We start from the raw sequence: 23185 nt of genomic DNA, 5'->3' as shown, positions 1-23185 counted from the left end.
TGGGGGAGGCAGAGCAACAGCGTTTTTTGCTCTGGAGTTCATTAGGAATTCTGGAAAGCTGACATCATAACTCACTCCTAGTGCAGCTGGCTGCCAACTTCCCAGAATCTGAGGTTGGGGAGCCCATTTAAAGCTGCAGGCAGCCTTTCTGCAAAATAACTCAGCTCAAATAGGATGTCTATTTATAAGCAGGACATCAGGATTTTCCTAGGAGTCTAGACAGCTCCTTCAGTCCAGGAAAATGTTGGCTTAGAAATTGTATTACCACAGGCTGGGTGTGGTGATTCATATCTGTTATCCCAGCACTTTGGGAGGCCGAGGCAGAAGGATCACTTGAGGCTGGGAGTTCAAGACCAACATGGGCAACATGGGCAACATGGCTAAACCCCCAATTCTATTTTAAAAAACAAAAAAATTAACCAGGAGTGGTGGTGCATGCCTCTAGCTACTACAGGCACTTGGTAGGTTGAGGTGGGAGGACTGCTTGAGCCCAGGAGTTCAAGGTTACAGGCAGCTGTGATTGTGGCACTGAACTCCAGCCTGAGCAACAGAGTGAGAAAACCCTATAGCTAGTAAGAGAGCAAAAACTAAGTTAGACGTGTCAGAAATAATAACGAAAGCCAGTAGGAAAATAGGATTCTCATTGCTAAAAAGCAGACGTTCATAAGACACACACCTGCACATTGCTATTTTGCCAACTTAAGTGTGACCTATAAAAATAATGTAAAAGACTTGGTTATTGACAATCTTTTCCCATAAAATATTTAAAAGTCTTGGTTCCTTATTTTATGAACTTGACATTTTTAAGGAGGTGAGATGGATTATTCAATTCAACAAACGGGCAATGAGCTCCAACAAAAGGCTGCCTTGTTTATCTTGAATTTCAGAAGTGAAATAGACACGGGGTCTTGATGCCCCATCAAGGGCATTGCCCCAAAGGCAATCCGTATCTGAAGTGTTGGGCTGACAATCTCAGCCCTCCTTAAGAAATAACATCGATCATAAAAGCCTTCAGAAAATACAGGCAGAAGAAACACTCCTAACTCATTTTATGACACTCACTTATGACACTATAATACCCAAATATGACAGATAGTCAGATTTCAGCACTGAACAGATAGTCAGATTTGGGTATTATAGTTTCAAGACATCTCAAATTTATTCCAATGTCTCTGGGCTATGCTGTTTCCAGCAAATGTCTACCAGGAGCTTCCGCGATAGGCATGATACCTTTTGGTGGAAAAGAACATCTACTCGCTACCGTTTTTTTCCTCCCTGGACTGGTGTCATCTGCCCACAGACAATAGCTTTTTCTTTAGTACTTTTGTGAAACCTTCATCTCATCCACTCCAATGTCTTTGATTGGCCATCATGTTCACCAGGTTCGCAATAAAGTCAGAAACAGGTGACAGTATAACATTGCTTCTCCTTCTTCTCCCATGTTCAATTCAATGTGTCGGAGGCTCCCGTTGGTTCTTCCTTCCAAAACATCTGGAATCTGAATGCAACTCCTGGTCTCTGCCGCTGTCATCTTGGGTCAAGCCCCATCATCCTTCTCCTGGTTTGCTGACAGCTCCCTAACTTGACTTCTTGCTTCCCTCGTCTATAGACTCCTATGTACAGAAATGAAACTGTTCAAGGATATTCTTTTTAGCCTTTTTATTTTAAAATCAAACACAGGTACAAAAAAACACAAAAATGTATAGCTTAGTGAGATATTACACACAAATGTTCTTATCACCAAGACTAAGACACCTGCTCAAGAAAGAGCACCTGGCCAGAGTCCCCTTCACGGCTGCATCCCAATCACAGTCTGTCCCTTCCTCCCTCCAAAAGTAACCCTCATGCTGATTCTCATAGTCAACCACCTCCCTACAATCTGCATGGCTTAATCACCCCCATGTGGCTCCCTAGACAGCATAGTTCATGTTACCCATTTGGTAAATCTTGGTAAGTCTCTTAAATTTCCAGATTTCCCTTCCATGCCTGTCTTTTTCTTAGAACTTCTTCGTCACAGTGCCTGAAGCCTGTGACCTATAAAGATTTTCACAGTCTGGATTTTGGCGAATCCGAATTTATGGTGCAGTCAGCACATTCCTGTCTCTGTCCTGTGTATTTGTTGCAAAATAGCAGCTGGATCCAGCAACTTGTTCAGAATTAAGTGTGATTGTGAAAAAAAAAAAAAAGTCTGAACTATAAAGAAGCTATTGGGGAACAGTTGTAAAGTTGTAAAGTTAGATCATGATGTTAAAGCCCACCCACCTAAGACTGCCAAGAACTTCCCTGCAGTCACAGTCAGTTTATTTAGCTTGCTGCAGTCAGGGAGATTCCCACACCCATGGCCACCTGGGGGCATCTCAGTAAGAGGGAAGGGGCAGTGCTTTTTAGAGGACGTAGGCTTCTACTGAATGATTCCAAAAAGGGATTAAGGAGGAAAGGTCAAGAAGTGAGGGCAACTTGGTGATTGCGTATCTTAAATACTTTATCTCAGGAGTGGGAAGCTTGAAGCAGGCTAGAGTTACCACTGGTAAAGAGGCAGCTGTCACTCATGTTAGAAAAGGGGCATGTTCAGTCATCTCTGTGGCTGCAGAGTGGTCTTGTCCCTGCCTACCTCTAAATGCAGTCAACTTGTGGCCTTGTCTGAACGAGTTCATATTCTTTGAGTGTGGTTCATGTCGACTCAGGAGCATCATGGCCTGGAGGGTTGTGTTTCTCAGTTCCCTCCATAGTCTAGATGCAAACAGGACTGTTTTTTTTTTTTTTTTTCTCCCTTACCAATGATCATATTATGGAAGGCCTTGGTTTTCACCCTGAGAAGGTTTGTATCTAACTTCGCAGATGAGACAGAGTTATCAAAGATAGTTGGGTGCTCGAGTAATCAAGTTAGAATTGTACTTGAGAGATCAGGTATCTGTCAGTCTTTTGGAAGAGAAAGGACAGGAGGTAGGGTATTAAGGGCAATTATGGTCCAGGCTAGAGAAGGTGCAATGCCAATGAAGGTACCACGCGTAGGAAGGAAACAAGCTGACCAATGGAGGAGGCATCTGAGGGAGGGAACAACAGGCTGTCCCCTGGATTGGATGCTGGCGGTGGAAGAAGATAAAGTAGGAGGTGCTGATGTTTGCTCACCGAACAGCTGTCCCCACCCTACTTGCTAACAGGATTTTTTTCTAGGCAAAATGGAAATGGATCACAATCGGTCAAAACCAGTCTTGGCTATGCCAGTCACCTTTGCCAGATACTTCCCAGCTCCCTTTACAGTGAGGACTTCCCTATGACTCATTCTGGCCCAAAAGACCGAAGAGGATTGTGACAGGTCTCCTGAGAAAGGTTTTCATTTCTTATAAAAATAACAGGTGTAAAGAGGGTGTTCCTTTGAATTGCCCCTATTTCATTGTTTTGGATTTGATCCTAAACTGGAAGCATTGAAACCAAGCCTTTGATTAGCTCCCATTTTCTACAATAGGAAATTGGAAGACATAATGCCCACATCTGCACCCCACCCCCAGTCTTTTCCTAAAAACACTGGTATTTTCTTTCCTAAAAACACTGGTATTTTCTTTTCCTATCTTTTGAGATGGAGGTATTGCTCATGTCTGGGTGAATTGCTTATGCCAATGAGATGTTCATAGACACGGCACAGGCAGAAGCCTGGAATGTGTCAGCACTGCCAGGCCTGCCCTCTAATGCTCTTGATTTTTCCCACGAGACGAGCGTGCCCCAGGGAACTTTGGCTCCAGCTGCAGGATGAGAGGCGTGTGGAGCACGCAGGGTTCCAACCCTCAGCCTGGAGTCAAGCCCAGACTAGATCAGCCTAAGCCCAGCCAAGCCACGGGTGCAGGAGTGAAAAGCAAATGCTAACTGTCCATGCCATTGACTTTCAAAGGGGCGTGTCATGTTATGTGGCTCATCCCAGCAACAATGAAGATATTTCTCTATCAGTCAGTCGGTAAATAATTATTGACAATGTGCAAGGAAGCTGGAGTGGTTGGAGTAGATTTGGTCCCTATTCTCATGGAGCTTACTTTCTAGAGGGGAAGACAGATGATGGATGAATAAATATAAATTATTCTGTTAGGTCGATGCAACAGTAATTCCGGCACTTTTTTGCCAGTAAAGGTAATGGCAATCAAAAGCGGGGAGGAGCCGGCGCTGCCGTTCATTAAAAGTAATGGCAAAACTGCGATGACTTTTGCACCAACCTAATAGAATAAATTACGAGTGCGCAAAACGCTGTGATGGGAAAGTTCCGAGTGCCAGGACAGCATCGAGCTTCATGGAGTCGGGAGATGGGGGTTTTCAACCCAAGCAAGGTTAAGTCCAAGTGGTGGGGGCAGGCGGGGGGCGATATTTCAGGGGAGACTCCAAGGATGAACGGAAATTAGAAAAGTGAACGCAGATGGTGAGGGGGGAAGGGTTTCAGGCACAGAGAACAGCATGTGCAAAGGCCTGGGGGGAGGACATTGTGTGTTCATGGACTGAGGGGCGGCCAGCAGGCTGGAGCTGAGCGGGTGGAGAGGAGGATGGGGAGCCGGGGAAAGGCGCTCCACGCAGGGGGCACAGCAGGGGCAAAGGCCCGGAGTCAGGCCTGAGCCTGTGTGGTTTGAGGAAGTGACAGAGGCCTGTCTGGGAGGAAAGTAACAGCAGAGGGGAGACCATAAGGTCAGGGCAGAGGGCAGGGCCATGCTGAGAACCGTGGGCTGTGATTGGGACCTGGCATTTATGCTCGGGTGAAGGGAACATGTTAGAAGATTTTAAGGAGGGCAGGAACATCTGGGGATAATGTGTATTCTAGAATCTCAACCAAGTAAATTCTAGTTTGAATCTTTATAAGACTTCTGCACAGGCAAAGTGAAACATCGTTTCTAGAGCTGTGAGATAAAATCATAGTAAAAGAGAGTTACTAAGTTTTTAAAGGTTATTTCAAACGGTGGATTTCCACCTTACAATTGAATATAAGTAGATTGTAAGGTTGATGGAAAGTAGAAAAGTTTCCTGACTTGTGTGAATATAAAAGAAACATCAGTTTGAAAGAAAACATTTATTTATTTACTGCCTCGGCAGTTTTCCTGACTGCTACATTTCATGAGAAGGGATTATTCATGAGGGTTCTGGAGCTGCAGCCCAGGGGAGGAGCCAGTGCTGCCACTGACGCCTCAGGGTCGTGGAGGTGAAAATCCCAGAGGAACGGGTGCTCCTGTTGCAGTTTGAGGTTCCTGGAGCTGGAGACGCAGGGAGAAGATGGCGCTGCTGTTCTAATTTAAGGATCATGAAGCCGGAGACGCAGAAAGGAGCTGGTGCTGCCACTGCTCACATCTGAGGGTTTTGGAGCTGGAGCCTGGGGGTGGAGCTGCAGCTGCCTTTGAAGTCTGAGAGTCATTGACCTGGAGGTCCAGGAAGGAGCTGGTGCTGCTGTTCCAGTTTGAGAGTCGTGGAGCTGCAGACCCAGGGAGGAGCAATGTTGTCATAGTTCGAGGGTCCGGAAGCTGGCGACACAGGGAGGAGAGATCTTGTTTTAGTTTGAGGGTCGTGGAGCTGCAGACCCAGGGAGGAGCAATGTTTTTGTAGTTCGAGGGTCCAGAAGCTGGTGACCCAGGGAGGAGAGATCTTGTTCTAGTCTGAGGGTCGTGGAGCTGCAGATCCAGGGAGGAGCAATGTTGTTATTTGAGGGACTGGAAGCTGCAGACCTAGGGAGGAGAGATCTTGTTCTAGTTTGAGGGACGTGGAGCTGCGGACCCAGGGAGGAGCAATGTTGTTATTTGAGGGACTGGAAGCTGCAGACCTAGGGAGGAGAGGTCTTGTTCTAGTTTGAGGGACGTGGAGCTGCTGACCCAGGGAGGAGCAATGTTGTTTTAGTTCGAAGGTTCGGAAGCTGGTGACTCAGGGAGGAGAGGTCTTGTTCTAGTCTGAGGGTCGTGGAGCTGCAGACCCCAGGGAGGAGCAATGTTGTTATTTGAGGGACTGGAAGCTGATGACACAGGGAGGAGAGATCTTGTTTTAGTTTGAGGGTCATGGAGCTGGAGACCCACGGAGGAGCAATGTTTTCGTAGTTCGAGGGTCCGGAAGCTGGTGACCCAGGGAGGAGAGATCTTGTTGTAGTCTGAGGGTCATGGAGCTGCAGATCCAGGGAGGAGCAATGTTGTTATTTGAGGGACTGGAAGCTGCAGACCTAGAGAGGAGAGGTCTTGTTTTAGTTTGAGGGTCGTGGAGCTGCAGACCCAGGGAGGAGCCATGTTTTCATAGTTCAAGGGTCAGGAAGCTGGCGACACAGGGAGGAGAGGTCTGGTTCTAGTTTGAGGGTGCGCCCAGGGAGGAGCAATGCTGTCATAGTTCGAGGGTCAGGAAGCTGATGACACAGGGAGGAGAGATCTTGATCTGGTTTGAGGGTCGTGGAGCTGCAGACCCAGGGAGGAGCAATGTTGTACTTCGAGGGTCAGGAAGCTGGGGACACAGGGAGGACAGGTCTTGTTCTAGTTTGAGGGTCGTGGGGCTGCAGACCCAAGGAGGAGCAATGTTTTTGTAGTTTGAGGGTCAGGAAGCTGGCGACACACGGAGGACAGGTCTTGTTCTAGTTTGAGGGTCGTGGAGCTGCGGACCCAGGGAGGAGCAATGCTGTCATAGTTTGAGGGTCTGGAAGCTGATGACACACGGAGGAGAGATCTTGATCTGGTTTGAGGGTCGTGGAGCTGCGGACCCAGGGAGGAGCAATGCTGTCATAGTTCGAGGGTCAGGAAGCTGGCGACACACGGAGGAGAGGTCTTGTTCTAGTTTGAGGGTCGTGGAGCTGCGGACCCAGGGAGGAGCAATGCTGTCATAGTTCGAGGGTCAGGAAGCTGACGACACAGGGAGGAGAGATCTTGATCTGGTTTGAGGGTCGTGGAGCTGCTGACCCAGGGAGGAGCAATGTTGTTTTAGTTCCAAGGTTCGGAAGCTGGTGACCCAGGGAGGAGAGATCGTGTTCTAGTCTGAGGGTCATGGAGCTCCCGACCCAGGGAGGAGCAATGTTTTCATAGTTCAAGGGTCTGGAAGCTGGCGACGCAGGGAGGAGAGGTCTCATTCTAGTTTGAGGATCGTGGAGCTGCTGACCCAGGGACGAGCAATGTTTCTGTTGTTTGAAGGTCAGGAAGCTGGCGACCCAGGGAGGAGAGATCTTGATCTGGTTTGAGGGTTGTGGAGCTGCTGACCTAGGGAGGAGCAATTTTGTCATAGTTCGAGGGTCAGGAAGCTGATGACACAGGGAGGAGCGATATTGATCTGGTTTGAGGGTCGTGGAGCTGCAGACCCAGGGAGGAGCAATGTTTTCATAGTTCGAGGGTCCGGAAGCTCGCGACCCAGGGAGTAGAGGTCTTGTTCTAGTCTGAGGGTGGTGGAGCTGGAGATCCTTGGACGAGCTGGTGCTGCAGTTTAAATCTGTGGATCCTGGAGCTGGAGCCCTAGGCATTAGCTGGTGTTGCTGTTGTTCATATATGAGGGTCATGGAGCTTGAGGTACAGGGAGCAGACGCTGCTGCTGTTCAATTCTGAGGGTCGTGTAGCTGGAGAGCTGGGAGGAGGTAGTCTTGGTGTCTAGTGTGAGGGTGGTGGAGCTGTAGACCTGGGGAGGACCTGGTGCTGCTGTGTAGTTTGAGGGTCATGGAACTGGAGACCTAGGGAGGAACCAGTGCTACCGCCATTGAAGTCAGAGGGTTGTGGATCTCGAGTTTTCGGGGACAGCCCATGCTGCTATGTAACTGTGGGGAGGATCCGGTGTGTCAGGTGATGTCTGAGGGTTTGGGAGCTGGAGACCCAGGGAGGAGCCGGTGCTCCTCTTCTAGTTTGAGGGTAGTGGAGCTGGAAATCCTGGGAAGAGCCAGTGCTGCCATTTAAATCTGTGGGTCCTGGAGCTGGAACCCTTGTGGGGAGCTGGTTCTGCCATTCATGTCTTAGGGTTGTGGAGCTGGAAACCCAGGGAGGCAGCGGTGCTGCTGTTCTAGTTTAAGGATCATGAAGCTGGAGATCTGGACAGGAGCTGGTGCTACCATTATTCAAATCTGAGGGTTGTGGAGCTGGAGCCTTGGTGAGTTGCCGGTGCTGCCTCGTCTGAGAGTTGCTGAGCTGGAGATCCAGACAGGAACCTGTGTTGCTGTTGTAGTTTGACGGTCATGGAGCTGGAGACTCAGGGAGGAGGGGTGCGGTTCTAGTCTGAGGGTTGTGGAGCTGGAGACCCAGGGAGGAGCTGGTGCTGCTGCTGTTTAAGGCTGAAGGTTGTGGAGCTGGAGACCAGGGAGGGAGCTGCTGTTGCTGTTGATCAAGTCAGAGGGTCATGGGGCTTGAGGTACAGGGAGGAGCTGGTGCTGCTGTTGCAGGTTGAGGGTCATGGAGCTGGAAATCTAGGGAGGAGCCGCTGCAGCTGTTCAAGTCTGAGGGTCGTGTAGCTGGAGAGCGGGAAGGAGGTAGTCTTGGTGTCTAGTGTGAGGGTGGTGGAGCTGTAGACCTGGGGAGGAGCCGGTGCTGCTGTGTAGTTTGAGGGTCATGGAACTGGAGACCTTGGGAGGAGCCAGTGCTACTGAGGGTCGTGGATCTGGAGCTTTGGGGAACAGCCCATGCTGCTGTTTAACTGTGGGGAGGATCTGCTGTGTTAGTTGAAGTTTGAGGGTTTGGGAGCTGGAGACCCAGGGAGGAGCTGGTGATGCCATTCTATTTTGAGAGTCGTGGATCTGGAGACCTGGGGAGAGGCTGGTACTGCTGTTGTAGTTTGAGGGTCATGGAACGGGAGACAGGGGGAGGAGCCGGTGCTGCTCTTCATGTCTGAGGGTTGTAGAGCTGGAGACCCAGGGAGAAGCCCGTACTACGGCTTTTTAAGTCTGAGGGTCGTGGAGCCTGAGACCTGGGGAGGGGCCAGTGCTGCTGTTCAAATGGCTCCTTCCCGGGTCTCCAGCTCCATGACCTTCAAACTAGGACAGCAGCAGCAGCTCCTCCCAGGGTCTTCCAGCTCCATGACCCTCACACTAGAACAGCAGCAGCAGCTCCTCCCGGGGTCTTCCAGCTCCATGACCCTCACACTAGAACAGCAGCACCGGCTCCTCCCGGGGTCTTCCAGCTCCATGACCCTCACACTAGAACAGCAGCACCGGCTCCACCCTGGGTCTCCAGATCCACGACCCTCAAACTAGAACAGCAGCACTGACTCCTCCCTGCATCTCCAGCTCTACAACCCTCAGACTTGAGGAGCTGGAGAGGCAGGGAGGATCCAGGGCTGCTTTTCTACTTTGAGGGTTGTGGAGCTGGAGATCCAAGATGCAGCAGCTGCTGCTATTCTAGTTTGAGGGTCTTGGAGCCAGAACCTTTTTGAGGAGCTGGTGCTGCCTTTCAAATCTGAGAGTCATTGAGCTGGAGACCCAGGGAGGAACCGGTGTTGCTGTTCTAGTCTGAGTGTAGTGAAGCTGGAGACTCAAGGAGGAGCCGGTGCTGCTCTGTAGTTTGAGGGTCGTGGAACTGGAGACCTAGGGAGCAGCCGGTGCTATCGCCATTTAAGTCAGAGGGTCGTGGATCTGGAGCTTTGGGGAACAGCCTGTGCTGCTGTTTAACTGTGGGGAGGGTCCGGTGTGTCAATTGAAGTTTGAGAGTTTGGGAGCTGGAGACGCAGGGAGGAGCCAGTGATGCCATTCTATTTTGAGGGTCGTGGATCTGGAGACCTGAGGAGAAGCCGGTACTGCTGTTGTAGTTTGAGGTTCGTGGAACTGGAGACAGGGGGAGGAGCCGGTGCTGCTGTTCATGTCTGAGGGTTGTAAAGCTGGAGACCCAGGGAGAAGCCAGTACTATGGCTTTTTAAGTCTGAGGGTTGTGGAGCCTGAGACCCGGGGAGGGGCCAGTGCTGCTGTTCAAATGTTTCCTCCCCGGGTCTCCAGTTCCATGACCTTCAAACTAGGACAGCAGCACCAGCTTGGAGCCAGAAACTTTCTGAGGAGCCAGTGCTGCCTTTCAAGTCTGAGACTTGTAGAGCTGGAGACCCAGGGAAGAACCAGTGTTGCTGTTCTAGTCTGACGGTAGCGAAGCTGGAGATCCAAGGAGGAGCCTGTGCTGCTGTTCATGTCTGAGGATTGTGGAGCTGGAGAACCAGAGGGGAGCTGGTGCTGCTGATCTTGTTTGAAGGCCATGGAGCTGGAGATCCCAGGAAGAGCCAGTGCTGCCGTCTATATCTGTGGGTCTTGGAGCTGGAGCCCTAGGGGGGACCCGGTCCTGCCATTCATGTCTTAGGGTCGTGGAGCTGGAAACCCAGGGAGGTGGTGGTGTTGCTGTTCTAGTTTAAGGATCATGAAGCTGGAGACCTGGACAGGAGCTGGTGCTACCGCTGTTCAAATCTGAGGGTCGTGGAGCTGGAGCCTTGGGGAGGTGCCAGTGCTGCCTCTCAAGTCTGAGGGTTGTTGAGCTGGAGATTCAGGGAGGAGCCGGTGTTGCTGTTGTTGTTGGAGGATTGTGGAGCTGGAGGCCGAAGAGGAGCTGGTGTTGCAGTTCAAGTTTGATGGTCGTGTAGCTGGAGACCTAGGGAGGAGCTGGTGCTACCACCGTGTAAGTTGAGGGTTGTGGAGCTGGTGGCTCGGGGAAGAGCCAGTGCTATAGTTGAAGTTTGAGGGAACTGGAGACCCAGGGGGTAGCCGGTGCTGCTTTCTAGTTTGAAGGTTGTGGAGCTGGAGGCTTGGTGGGGAGCCGGTGCCGCCTCCCAAGTCTGAGAGTCATTGAGCTGGAGATCCCCAGGGGAGCTGGTGCTGCTGTTGTAGTTTGAGGATTGTGGAGCTGGAGACCCGGGGCAGAGCTGGTGTTGGAGTTGGAGTTTGAAGGTCAGGGAGCTGGAGATCTGGGGAGGAGCCAGTGCTGCTGTTTAAGTCTGAGGGTCGTGGAGCTAAACATGGAGCCAAAGTTGGGGAAGTAGAGAGAGAGAGTTACAGGATGACCCTGGAAATGGTAGACGTAGCTGTACCTGAAGCAAGCTAAGCAATGCTAGTGATGAGTACATTCTTTTTCCTCTTACACAGTTTGGGTTTGTTTTCCATCTCATGAGACAGAAAGATCCTGATAAATACCCTTAGGAATTGAAAAGCTAAAAAAACTAAAGGATGTTGGTAATAATAATAATAGGAATTAAACCATGATTATCCTGGCTGACAGAGACAAAATCACACACACAATATATATATCTTTCAATCAGTTAGTAAAATAAAAAATAAATGGAAAAATAGACCCAAGCAATGCTATAAAAAGTTGTTTCATGGAGAAGCGATGGAGGACAGAGATTAATCTGAGAGTTGCTATTAATGAAGAAACTTCAAACTTACCATTTTTCCCGTGAGCTTTGGTGTAGAATTATATTGTGTGAGTTCTGGCAGCTGAGTCACTTCACACAGCCTGGTGATGCAGTAGGTGTCACAGAAGGACCCTCTCCCAGTTGGTCCTGCCTCTCTGCTACGATGAGTGCGGCCTCTGATCCCCAACAGCTGACTGTGTCTTGAGACCACGCCCATGAGCACAAGGGTTTCCATGGTGAAGGTTCCTGGATGGAACGCCGTGGATGTTCCTAATGTTCCTTCCTGATGTTCACCTGCCATCTTGCTATTTAATGCAATGTCTTCTAAATATTGAATAGAAAAAAGTATTTGTACAATATGGGCAAGGTATAAAGAATATCCACACACTGGACACACAGACAGGGAGGGGCACCCACAGCAAACTCCCTTCGCCTGGGAGCAGGTGTGGTCCTTGAGTCCTATGTCACCTGTTTCTTCCTCCGCCTTGGCCTACAGGCCCAATGTGATCTGACCTCTGCCTGCCTCTCCGACTCCATCTCCCCTCCCGCTCCTGTTCTTTCAACAATTATATTACAGCCTCAATGAATATCACAAGGACCCTGAATCTCGGTGGCTTTACTAAGACAGCGGTTCATTCCTTTCACATGAAAGTCCAAGCCAGTCGGGTCATTCTTCTCTGTGCATTTTTCAGGGTCTTAGGCTACTTCCATCTTGCTGCTCTGACTTCCTTAGGGTGTAGCTTCCCCCACAGTGCCCATCCTATCTACTACCAGCCAGCAGGGAAGGGAGAAGAGAACAAGAGGACACAAATCTTCCTTCCTCTAAAAGCAGTTGCTGTGCACTGGCCTCATGTGCATTGGCCACTACCTGGTCACGTGGCCACTGCTTGCTGCAAGGGATGCTGGGAAGTTTTCATCCTGGATGCCAGTGCCCACCTGGGTGACTCCTGAGGTCGAGGGCAGAGAGGACATGAAAGAGAGTCACTGGCTCTTCCCACCATCATGCACGTTGCTCCAGTCTAGGGCGACCCACTGCCTCAGCTTTCTTAGGACTGAGGGGAGTGGTGGGGCACAGACCTCTCAGTTTTATGACAGGGGAAGTTCTAGGCAAATCATCCCAGCTTGGCTGAGACTCAGAAGTTTCCTGGGACATGGGATTTCTAGTGTTAAAACCAGGAAAATTCTGGGCAAACCAGGACAAGTTGGTCCCCTTTACTCCAGACCCACTGGCTTCCTTTCTGCTCCTCCAGCAGGCCAGGCCAGGGCCTGCCATGGGGCCTTTGTATCTGCTGTTACCCCATCTGGGATTCCCTTTCTGCAGCTCTGTGCAGTGCTCACTCCTCTTGTGTTGAGGAAAGGCTGCTCTCTTGGTGTCCCCGGGTGCCTGGTGTGCTGTACTCAGCACTACATGCTCTGTGAAAATCCCTCCATGCTCTTCATAGAATGAGATCGGTTCTTTCCACCCTTCCCTGCCCACTTCAGTTTGAAAGTCTCTGAGGATTATTAATTTTTATTCTCTTCAGCGCTGAAAGATACATCTCTTTCCCTGAATCTGTGGCTGGGTTCATGCATAGTCAGATAAATCTGATATTGATAATAACCTGAATGAAAAACACGTATTAAATCCCAAGATTATAATGTAGGAAGCAGGGATTCTGAAGAGATGTGTAATCCTAATAAAGACCAAAGGGTGTGGATTAAAAGGAAATGTGGGGTGGAGAAACATTTCATGAAATAGAACCCCACCTCTTGTGTGAGTTAATTAGTACAAGCTTTATAGAGGGCAATTGGCAATTGGCCAATGAAAGTGCATAACTTTTGTCCCAAATTTCATTTATAGGCATTTATCCCTAGGAAATAGTCAGAAAAATATGCAAAGATGAATCTCTAAGGATTTTTATAAGAAGAAGTAGGAAGTATGAATGCCCACTGGTGTTCCTGCACCCTGGCACCAGTGCTCCCCTCTCCTAGTGGGTGGGCACAGGCTACATTTTCCCAGGCTTCCTTGCCATGAGTTGTGGCCATGTGACCAGGTTCTGGCCAATGGGAGGTAATAAAAGTATTGGGTGGCATTTTTGGAAACCCCTTTCTGTAACTTCTGTCTTGATATGGTTTGGATGTTGGTCTCCTCCAAATCTCATGTTGAAATGTGATCCCTGATGCTGGAGGTGGGGCCTGGTGGGAGGTGTTTTGGTGATGTGGGCAGATCCCTCTCACAATGGGTTGGTGCTGTCCCAGTGGCAATGACAGAGTTCTTGCTCTGAGTTTATGGGAGATCTGGTTGTTTAAAGGGCCTGGCATGTCCTCCTCCCTCTCTTGCTCTTTCTCTCGCCATGTGATGTACCTGCTTCCTTTCACCTTCTGCCATGATTGGAAGCTTCCCGAGGCCTCCTCAGGAGTTGATGCTGGTGTCATGCTTGTACAGCCTGCAGAACTGTGAGCCAATTAAACCTCTCTTCTATAAATTACCCAGCCTCAGTTATTCCTTTAGGCAATGCAGATGGGCTGACATATATCTTTAGTGTCATTTCTTAGTTGTTCCATCCTTTGACCTGCTTCCTGGAATAAGCATATGATGGTTGGAGCTGTTCTTGTCACCTTGAACCTTGAGGATTAGGCTTCTACCCTGCGGATAGCAGAATTCCTCTGGAAGGAAATGAAAGTCCCTAACGCCACCCTAGACTGACAACTTCCAGTTTTGTTTTTACTTTTTTGTTTTTTGAGACAGAGTCTTGCTCTGTTGCCCAGGGTGGAGTGCAATGGCATGATCTCAGCTCATTGCAACCTCCACCTCCCAGGTTCAAGTGATTCTCATGCCTCAGCCTCCCGAATAGCTGGGATTACAAGTGTGTGCCACCATGTTCAGCTAATTTTTTTTATTTTTAGTAGAGACAGGGTTTCACCATGTTGACCAGGCTACTTTCGAAATCATGACCTCAAGTGATCCACTCGCTTCAGCCTCCCAAAGTACTGGGATTACAGGTGTGAGCCATTGCGCCCATCCCAGTCTTGCTTTTTGTGAGATAAATTTCTATCTTGGCTGATACATCACTGATAGGGGATATAACCATAACTGGATAAAAGGTAGGAAATTGATTTAATACTTATATCTACACATGCCCATACCAAAAATGATAGTGATTTGTTGTTATCTATGTGTAGATATGGACACAAAATATTGTTTAGAGTAAGTAAAGCTCTTTTTTTTTTTTTTTTTTTTTTTTTTTTGAGACAGAGTCTCACTCTGTTGCCTAGGCTGGAGTACGGTGGTGCAATCTTGGCTCACTGCAACCTCCGCCTCCCAGGTTCAAGCGACTCTCATGCCTCAGCCTCCTGAGTAGCTGGGACTACAGGCACACACCACCACGCCCAGCTTTTTTTTTTTTTTTTTTTGTATTTTTAGTAGAGACAGGGTTTCACCATGTTGGTCAGGCTGGTCTCTAACTCCTGACCTCAGGTGATCCGCCCTCCTTGGCCTCCCAAAGTGCTGGGATTACAGGCGTGAGCCACCTCGCCCAGCCAGCATTGGTATTTTCTGACTGCTGATGGTAGGAGGTGCTGTTCCCAGTTGCCCAAAACATCCTAATCAACCCCCAGGGAGCCACAGATGACAGGAATGTCTTTGAACCTGGACAACTCACAGGATAGTGGGGTCTGCATGGAAATAGGAAAGTCTGGGGAGAAGCTGTATTGGGGATGGGAAAGAAAAGGTAATTTTGTTTGAATCTTCCAGGTTTAAATGGACAGCAAATAAAGTCTGGAGCTTGAGAGAGAGGCTAGAACTTAAGTAGATAGCAGGTGGGAGGGATCCAGAGGTAATGGTTTGGAGATCTGCCTCAGATCTGTTTTGGGGAATCCTGAGTAAATGTAGACTTTAATCCTTTTCCACATAGTCAGATATTACTTTTAGGATGTTGTGAACTCATTGCCTGGCTTGGTTTTTGCACTTGCATAGCCTGGTTAGAAAATAAATTCATGGCCGGGAGCGATGGCTCACGCCTGTAATCCCAGCACTTTGGGAGGCTGAGGCAGGCAGATCATGAGGTCAGGAGATAGAGACCATCCTGGCTGACACGGTGAAACCCCATCTCTACTAAAAATATGAAAAATTAGCTGGGTGTGGTGGCAGGCGCCTGTGGTCCCAGCTACTCAGGAGGCTGAAGCAGGAGAATGGCGTGAACCTGGGAGGTGGAGGTTGCAGTGAGCTGAGATCATGCTACTGTACTCCAGCCTGGGTGACAGAGCGAGACTCCGTCTCGAAAAAAATAAAAATAAATAAATAAATTAATTAATAAATTAATTAATTAATTCACAGGCCAGGCGCAGTGGCTCACGCCTATAATCCCAGCACTTTGGGAGGCTGAGGCTGGCAGATCATGAGGTCAGGAGATTGAGACCACCCTGGCTAACACGGTGAAACCCTGTCTCTACTAAAAATATTTTAAAATTAGCTGATTAGTCGGGCGTGGTGGCGGGCACCTGTAGTCTCAGCTACTCAGGATGCTGAGGCAGGCGAATGGCGTGAACCCAGGAGGTGGAGGTTGCAGTGAGCTGAGATGGCATCACTGCACTCCAGCCTGGGTGACAGACCGAGACTCCATCTCAAAAAAAAAAAGAAAAAAGAAAATAAATTCACCTCCCTTGTATCAATATAGTCACCAACCACTTCCCGCTGGAGAACTCCTTCCCACTCTCCTGTGCATTTGTTTACTTTTTGAACAGCTTTTTTTTTTTTTCATTTTCAATGTTTCAAAGGCAGCTGTTGCCACAGTCTCTGGGAGCCTGTGAATCAGCAGAGGTCTGCAAGGAATGATGGATCTTTGTGAAGCCGGAGGAGGAGGGGATGACGGCAAAGGGGCCAGGAGCCCCGGAGAGTGGATCAGGAAGGAGAGGTCCAAGCAGAGTCAGAGAGGGGTGCAGGAGAGTTTTGGGGGTACACAGACTGCTGACTCCTCCACCTCTTAAAATATCCACATCTAACAACTTAAAACAAGAGGGGATCTTAGATGAGAGGTGTGTTACTGTTTTCACACTGCTGTAAAGATACTACCTGAGACTGGGTAATTTATAAACAAAAGAGGTTTAATTGACTCACAATTCCACATGGCTTGAGAGGCCTCAGGAAACTTACAATCATGGCAGAAGGCCATGGCACACCCTACATGGCCACAGGAGAGAGAGAGCAAGAGGGGAGGTGCCACACTTTTAAACCATCAGATCTCGTAAGCACTCACTCACTATCACGAGAACAGCATGGGGAAATGGCCCCCCATGATCCAATCACCTCCCACCAGGGCCCTCCCTTGACATGTGGGGATTACAACTCAAGATAAGATTTGGATGGGGACACAGAGTCAAACCATATGAAGAGGAAACTGGGTCATGGAGATAGATGTCCACTTTTCCAGAGTCAGGGATGAAGGTGGCATGGGAGCTGGTTCTCTGAACTCTTGCCCATTCCTCTCTTCCTCTCCCCCGTCACCTTTCCTTCAGAATGAGATGTGAAATCAGTGGAACATTATAAGCAGAGGAATCATGAGTCTGCTCTGTGTATAAATGTATCACACAGAATGCTCTGACAAGGCGAAGAGGTCAGGATGGGGGTGGCAGGTGGAGGACAGGAGGTGAGAGACCAGTGAGGGGATTGCCGCAAAAACTGGATGAGAGCTAATAGTAGCTTGGACCAAAGTGGGAGCAGTGGAGGTGGTGAGAAGTGACTAGACTCAGGATATATTCTGAATATAAAGCCTACACAATTTCCAGGTGGACTGGATGTGGCATATAAGAGAAAGGAAGAAGAGAAAGATGGCGCCCAGGTTTTGGTCCTGAGCACCTGGAAGAATGGACTTGCTTGGGCCGAGATGGGAAAGGCTGAAGAAGAAGTAGATTTAAACAGAGGATGTGTCAGTCTGATCAGGCTTCTATAACAAAATTCCATAGGCTGGGCAGCTTGTCAACAACAGAAATTTCTTCCTCACAATCCTAGAGGCTGGGAAGTCCAAGATCAAAGTGTCATCAGATTCAGTGGATGATGGGGGCCTGCTTCCTGGTTCACAGTTAGCACCTTATCCCTGTATCCTCACCTGGTGGAAGGGAGTGAATGAACTCCCTTGAAGTTTCTTTTATAAGGGCATTAGTCCTATTCACGAGGCTCTACCCCTAAGTCCTATTCACCTCCCAAAGGCCCACCTTCTATATCGTCACCTTGGGAGTTCAAATTGCAACATATAAATTTGGGGGAGGGGGGTGCATAATCATTCAGATTGTAGCACAGGAATAAAGAGTTTCATTTTGAACAGATTAAGTCTTGATATGTCTGGACAGTTGAGTGCATGAGTTCTGAATCCAGGGGAATTTCAGGCCAGAGATACAAATGTGGGAGCTGTGAGCACAGAGATGTTTAAAGCCTTTATCTTGGAGAAGATCCCCCAGGGAGAGAGGATCAGATCTTCTCAGATGGGCTTACCGTGTGGTCTCGGGACTAGCCCTCCACCTCTTGAACCTTTTGCTTGAAGCAGCCTGGGCAACAAGAGCAAAACACCATCTCAGGAGAAAAAAAAAAAAAAAGGAAAATACCAATGTTTTTAGGAAAAGACTGGGGAGGGCAGCTCTGGGCATTACATATTCCAATTTCCTATTGCAGAAAGCCAGTTTGGCTCTATACCCCTCCCTCTACCTTCATCCCTGCTTATTTGGTCCAATCTGTTGCTTGTCAGTAAAAATATGGATTAAAGAACTTGATCTCCAATATCCTGTCCTGCTCCATTGTTCTAGAATAGAAGAGGGTCTTCAGGATTGACTGAGCCAGGTTGATAAAGCGGGTGCTGCCCACAGATCAGTGTTTATCTGCATCAGGGTGAAGACCTGGATATACATGGATTATCACCAGGTTGACAGACCCTGATGCAGGTGGAGTGAGACATGGGATGCTCCCCGGTGCTTCAAGCTGCTTAACTGGAAGCATCAACAGCCAAGCCTTTGATTAGCTCCTGTTTTCTACAACAGGAAATCAGAACCATTAGACAAACCAGTCCAGCTGGGAATCTCAGCTGGCATTCCCCACAAGACCCACCACCTCTGTGATCAATCACATCACCAGGAAGGTCACTGGCAACCTGTTGATCAGCTGGTGGTGAAACCAAGTGCTGCACATGCAGCCAGGCCATGCTGCTTGGCATCCCATTCCCTGTTATCAAGGGCCCTGTAATTCTTACTTCTGCCCAGGGCCCTATAAAGGCAGTCATTTAATAATGATTTTACAGAACGACCCAAGCTCTGTGGGGGCAGGGTAAACTTCTGCTCTAATTACACAATAGCTCCAGCTGGTGCCTTAGAAATGGGGCCCGGAAAAATGGGAGAAAGTCTTTGTTTCCACGTCAGGCAGGCTAGGCTGTTTGTGGAGAGAGAGAATAAAATGGGGACTAGAGTAGACTGAAGAGGTATGTTGGGTTGGACTGAAAACTGCCTGGCACCCAAAAGGTCAAAGTCAGGAGGTTGCCTAACAGGTTGTACTGAGGAGACCAACATGAAAACCTGTACATGTATCCCTCCAAGAGACAGTAGGTGTGACGGTTAGGAACATGAATTCTGGAGACACACTGCCTCGGCTGGAATCCTGGCTGTCTTTTTGTACCTGTGTCACCTAGGACAAGTGATTTAACTTCTCTGTGTTTAAAAGCTTCACATGAAAAATGGGTACAATAATGGCACCGATTCCATCAGATTGCTCTGAGGATTAAATGAGTTAATATACATAAAGTCCATAGACCAATACCTGGAGCACCATGAGTATTACACAAGGCTTGCTGTTCCTGAGGACTGAACCCTTAGCCAGATTCCAAATTTTGCCTACTATTTGAAAAATCGCCTGTGACATATCTGGACTCAGAACGCTCTCAGTACATGAGAGGAAGAACTCAGCTCATGGATTTCTTACCTCTAGTCTTGCTCTTTAATCAGATAAATCAATACTTATTGATTAGGTGGCTGCAGTGTGGGCAGCTCTGGGCCAGATGTACAGAACCTTAAAATCAAGATGTAGATCCAAGACCCAAACATGTAACTTGCTGAACAGAAAGAGTGGCACCAAGTGACATTCAGGATAGTGATGGGAAAAGTGTCACAGGGCAGCACATGGTCAGTACCCAGATGCTCAGGCAGAGAGTGAGAGGTGCAGGAATTTGAACAGAGTATTAGCAGATGATCTACTAGGAAAACCCAAGAGAATCTACAAGAAGTTTTGGAGCTTGTAATTGTGGCCAGAATTCCAATGGGCTATACAATTAGCATGTGGCCGGGCGCCATGGCTCATGCCTGTAATCCCAGCAGTTTAGGAGTCAGAGGCAGGCAGATCGCTTGAGTCCTGGAGTTCAAGACCAGCCTGGGCTATATGGTGAAACCCCATCTCTACAAAAAGCACAAAAATTATCCGGACATGGTGGCATGTGCCTGTAGTTCCAGATACTTGGGAAGCTGAGACAGAAAGCCTGCCTGAGCACAGGAAGCAGAGGTTGCAGTGAACCGAGACTGTGCCACTGCACTCCAGCCTGGGCAACAGAGCCAGAACCTGTCTCAAAAAAAAACAAAAGCAAAAAGAATGGTAGTTAAACCACAAACAGAAACAAATCCAATTTTAAACTGCAACATACAACATTTTGATATTATTATAGCAAGTTTTTGGGATCCATATGAATAAAACCATAAAAACAAAAAATCAAATAATAACATGCATAGCATGGGAGTTAATATTGACTTGATACCTATTTCCTTCCTCTCAATCTATAAAATGTGAAATTCCAGTAAATTATCATGAGGGAAATGGTCTATAGTGAATTTGAAAACTTAAGTCATAAAAAAATCCTTTTTAGAAAAGAAAAGAAATTATGGATTTAGCTATACCAGGTATTCTCACACACAGAATTGTAATAACTGAAGTGTCAGGCTGATTGGAAACAAAGCAAGAAAACTCAATAGAAAATTCAGAAAAAGACCTGCAGATATAAAACTTTGCAATGTGATAAAGGTTGCATTTCCATTATTTGGAGGAAGATGGATTATTCAATAAATGGTATTCAGATCATTTTGAAGGTGCTTAATGATCTAGATAAAAATATTAAATCTGATCCGTATCTCATTTGTACATCAAAATATACTCCGGATGTGTTGGTAAATTAAGTGTAGAAAACATACAAGTCCTGGAAGGAAATAAATGAATTTTACATAATATTGGGGGATTTGTAAACATAAATATGGAAGGCACAAAGAAAAAGTTTATTGGATATAAGAAACAATAATGGGAAACTTTTCCTTCGATATCTCTGAAATTTATTCATTTTTCAATTTCATAAACTTACTCTAAGGTACCATTTCTTGCCTGAATTCATTCATTCTTTCTTTCATTGAGTGGCTACTATATGACAGATATTGTTCCCGGTGCCAGAAATACAGTAGTTTTTAAAAAGGGCAAAACTCCTGGCCCTTATGAGGCTTGCCTTCTAGCAGGGCAGACAGAGTAGGAACAGGATAGATAAGTAACATACACAACATGTCAGATTGTGCTTGGATTTATGAAGAACAATAAGGGAAGAGATGGAGATATAGTTTGCGGGGAGTACTTTGCAATTTTAAAAAGAGAGGTCAGGCTGGGCATGGTGGCTCATACCTGTACTCCTGGCATTTTGGGAGGCCAAGGAAGGAGGATTTTTTGAGCCCAGGAGATTGAGATCAGCCTGGGCAACATAGTGAGACCCCATCTCTACAAATATTTTTGTAAAATTAGCCAGACATGGTAGCACACCTCTAGTCCCGGCTAATCAGGAGGCCAATGAGGGATGATTGCTTGAGGCCAGGAGTTCGACACCACCCTGGGCAATATAATGAGACCTCATCTCCACAAAACACAGGAACATTAGCTGGGCATGATGGTGCACACCTCTACTCTGGAGGCTGAGGTGGGAGGATCTCCTGAGCCCAGGAGGTCAAGGCTGCAGTGAGCTGTGATGATGCCACTGCATTCCAGCCTAGACAACAGAGACAGACCCTGCTTCTAAAAAAGTGGGGAAGGGTGTCAGGAAAGCTTCTATGAGAACTTGACATTTGAGCAAAGCATTATAGGAAGAGAGCAGGTGATTATGTGGATAATTTAGGCAAAATATTCCAGGCAAGGAAACAAGGAAAAGGCAAGAACAAAGCCCCTGCGGCAGTTGTGTGCCTGACAGTGGTTGAGGATCCTCAAGGAAGCTGGCGTGGCTGAAACTAAGCAAGTGAGGGAGAAGAGTAGCAAGAGATGAAGTCAGGAAATATTGGGAGCTGATCATGTGGGCTCTTGTAATCTATTCAAGGAATGTTGGCGTACAACTTCTTCCAATGAGATGCTGTAGAGCATGGTGGTAATCTGGTGAATGGATGAATGAGCAGACGGACGGGCAGATGGGGCAATAGGCAGGTGCATGAATGAGTGGATGGGTGGGTGAGTGAGTAGAAGGGTGAAGGGGTGGGTGGATGGTGGGTGGTGGATGGGTGGGTGGATGGGTAGATGGGTGAAAGGAAGAGTTAATAAAGCAGAGGCAACCAGAGGGAAAAACAAAATATGCAGTTGAATACATGGATCTGAAACTCAGATAAGGGAGAACAACTGGAAGTGACTTTTTGGGAGTCAGAGAGGCAGCAGTGGTCACTGGGGTCTCAGGCATAGACCAGCACCTACAGAAGGAAGACAGAGAGGGAAGAGAGGAGCATCTGGGGCCAGAGCTTAGGGGATCATGAGCCGGCCCTTTTCTAAACTCTTTGCATATTTTAAGTCTTCCCATTCTCAAAAAACAAAAAAACAAAAAAAACAAAACCCTGAGGTAGATACTATTGCTATCACATTTTTAGAGGTGGTATAACTGTGACACAAAGAAATTAAATGACTTGCTCAAGGTTCCACAGTGAGTAAGCGGAAGGGCCAGGGCTTGAACTCAGGCATTTATGATCTTCTCTTAATCACCATGATGAAATGATGGGACCAGTGAAAAAATACGACACAACCACACAATGGAGGGGCTGTGCAGCCCGTAAACATGATGCTGCAGAAATGTGTGCATTGATGTGAAAATTTAAAAACTACACTGTGATTCAGTGATAAAAACCTGTGGATAGGTAGATTTTTCTAATGCATGCATAGAGAAAGGACAGAAAACGACACCTGAATTTCCTAGAATAAATACACTACTTTAAAAAATTTTTAATAGAAAAAAATGCCCAGATAAAGATACCGATCACAGTATCCACATCTATACAATGATTGATCCAGCTGTGGCCCTCCCCTCTCACCCAGCCCCATGTGGCTTCCTTTGAAACTGCAGACTGGAGATGACAGTGGTGAATTCTAGTCCTACTCACTGGATATCAGCATTTCTGAAGAAAGTCGCCATATCAGAGTGCCTCCCTTCCTCCCTCCCTCCCTCCTTCTCTTCCTCCCTTCTTCTCTCCCTCCCTGTCTTCCTTCTTTCCTTCCAACTGACATTTATTGAACACCTGCCGTATGCCAGGTACAGTGCTAGGCACCCAACAAATAAGGTCAAGAGGGTCCCTCCCTCACAGAGCAGATGGAGGACGTACAAGGCAGTAAATGAACAATATAGTGTCAGGAGGTGGTCCAAGTTATGAAAGAAATGGAGTGAGTAATGTCATAGAGAATGTGGTGTTGTCACAAGTAAGAGTCCCAGAAAACAGACTCTGAGGGCACTCATGAGCATGCAGGATGGTTATTAAGGAGGGAAGAGGGAAATGGCCACTCTAGAATGTGACGTGATCTGATGTCACTCTCTCTGCTGCGTGGACAATGGATTTTATAAGGAAAGGAAACAGGGTGGTCCATCAGGAGAGGTTGCAATTATTAAGGTATAAGATGACGGTGGTACAA

The 23185-nt window shown here is 47.7% G+C and overlaps 1 long non-coding RNA gene across 1 annotated transcript; it reads right to left on the bottom strand.

Moving 5' to 3' along the window:
* Positions 1 to 5026: 5026 nt before the first annotated feature.
* Positions 5027 to 11531, bottom strand: LOC129529149 (uncharacterized). Its single transcript, XR_008674584.2, has 2 exons — positions 11312 to 11531; positions 5027 to 10878 (listed from the first exon to the last, which is right to left on the bottom strand). It is a non-coding gene; the product is annotated as an uncharacterized lncRNA (long non-coding RNA).
* Between the last annotated feature and the right edge of the window lie 11654 nt (positions 11532 to 23185).

The sequence above is a fragment of the Gorilla gorilla genome, chromosome 21 (genome assembly GCF_029281585.2).
Source record: "Gorilla gorilla gorilla isolate KB3781 chromosome 21, NHGRI_mGorGor1-v2.1_pri, whole genome shotgun sequence".
NCBI classification, from domain to species: domain Eukaryota; kingdom Metazoa; phylum Chordata; class Mammalia; order Primates; family Hominidae; genus Gorilla; species Gorilla gorilla.
The sequence above is the reverse complement of the archived record's forward strand: the minus strand, read 5'-3'. Positions and strand labels throughout refer to the sequence as shown.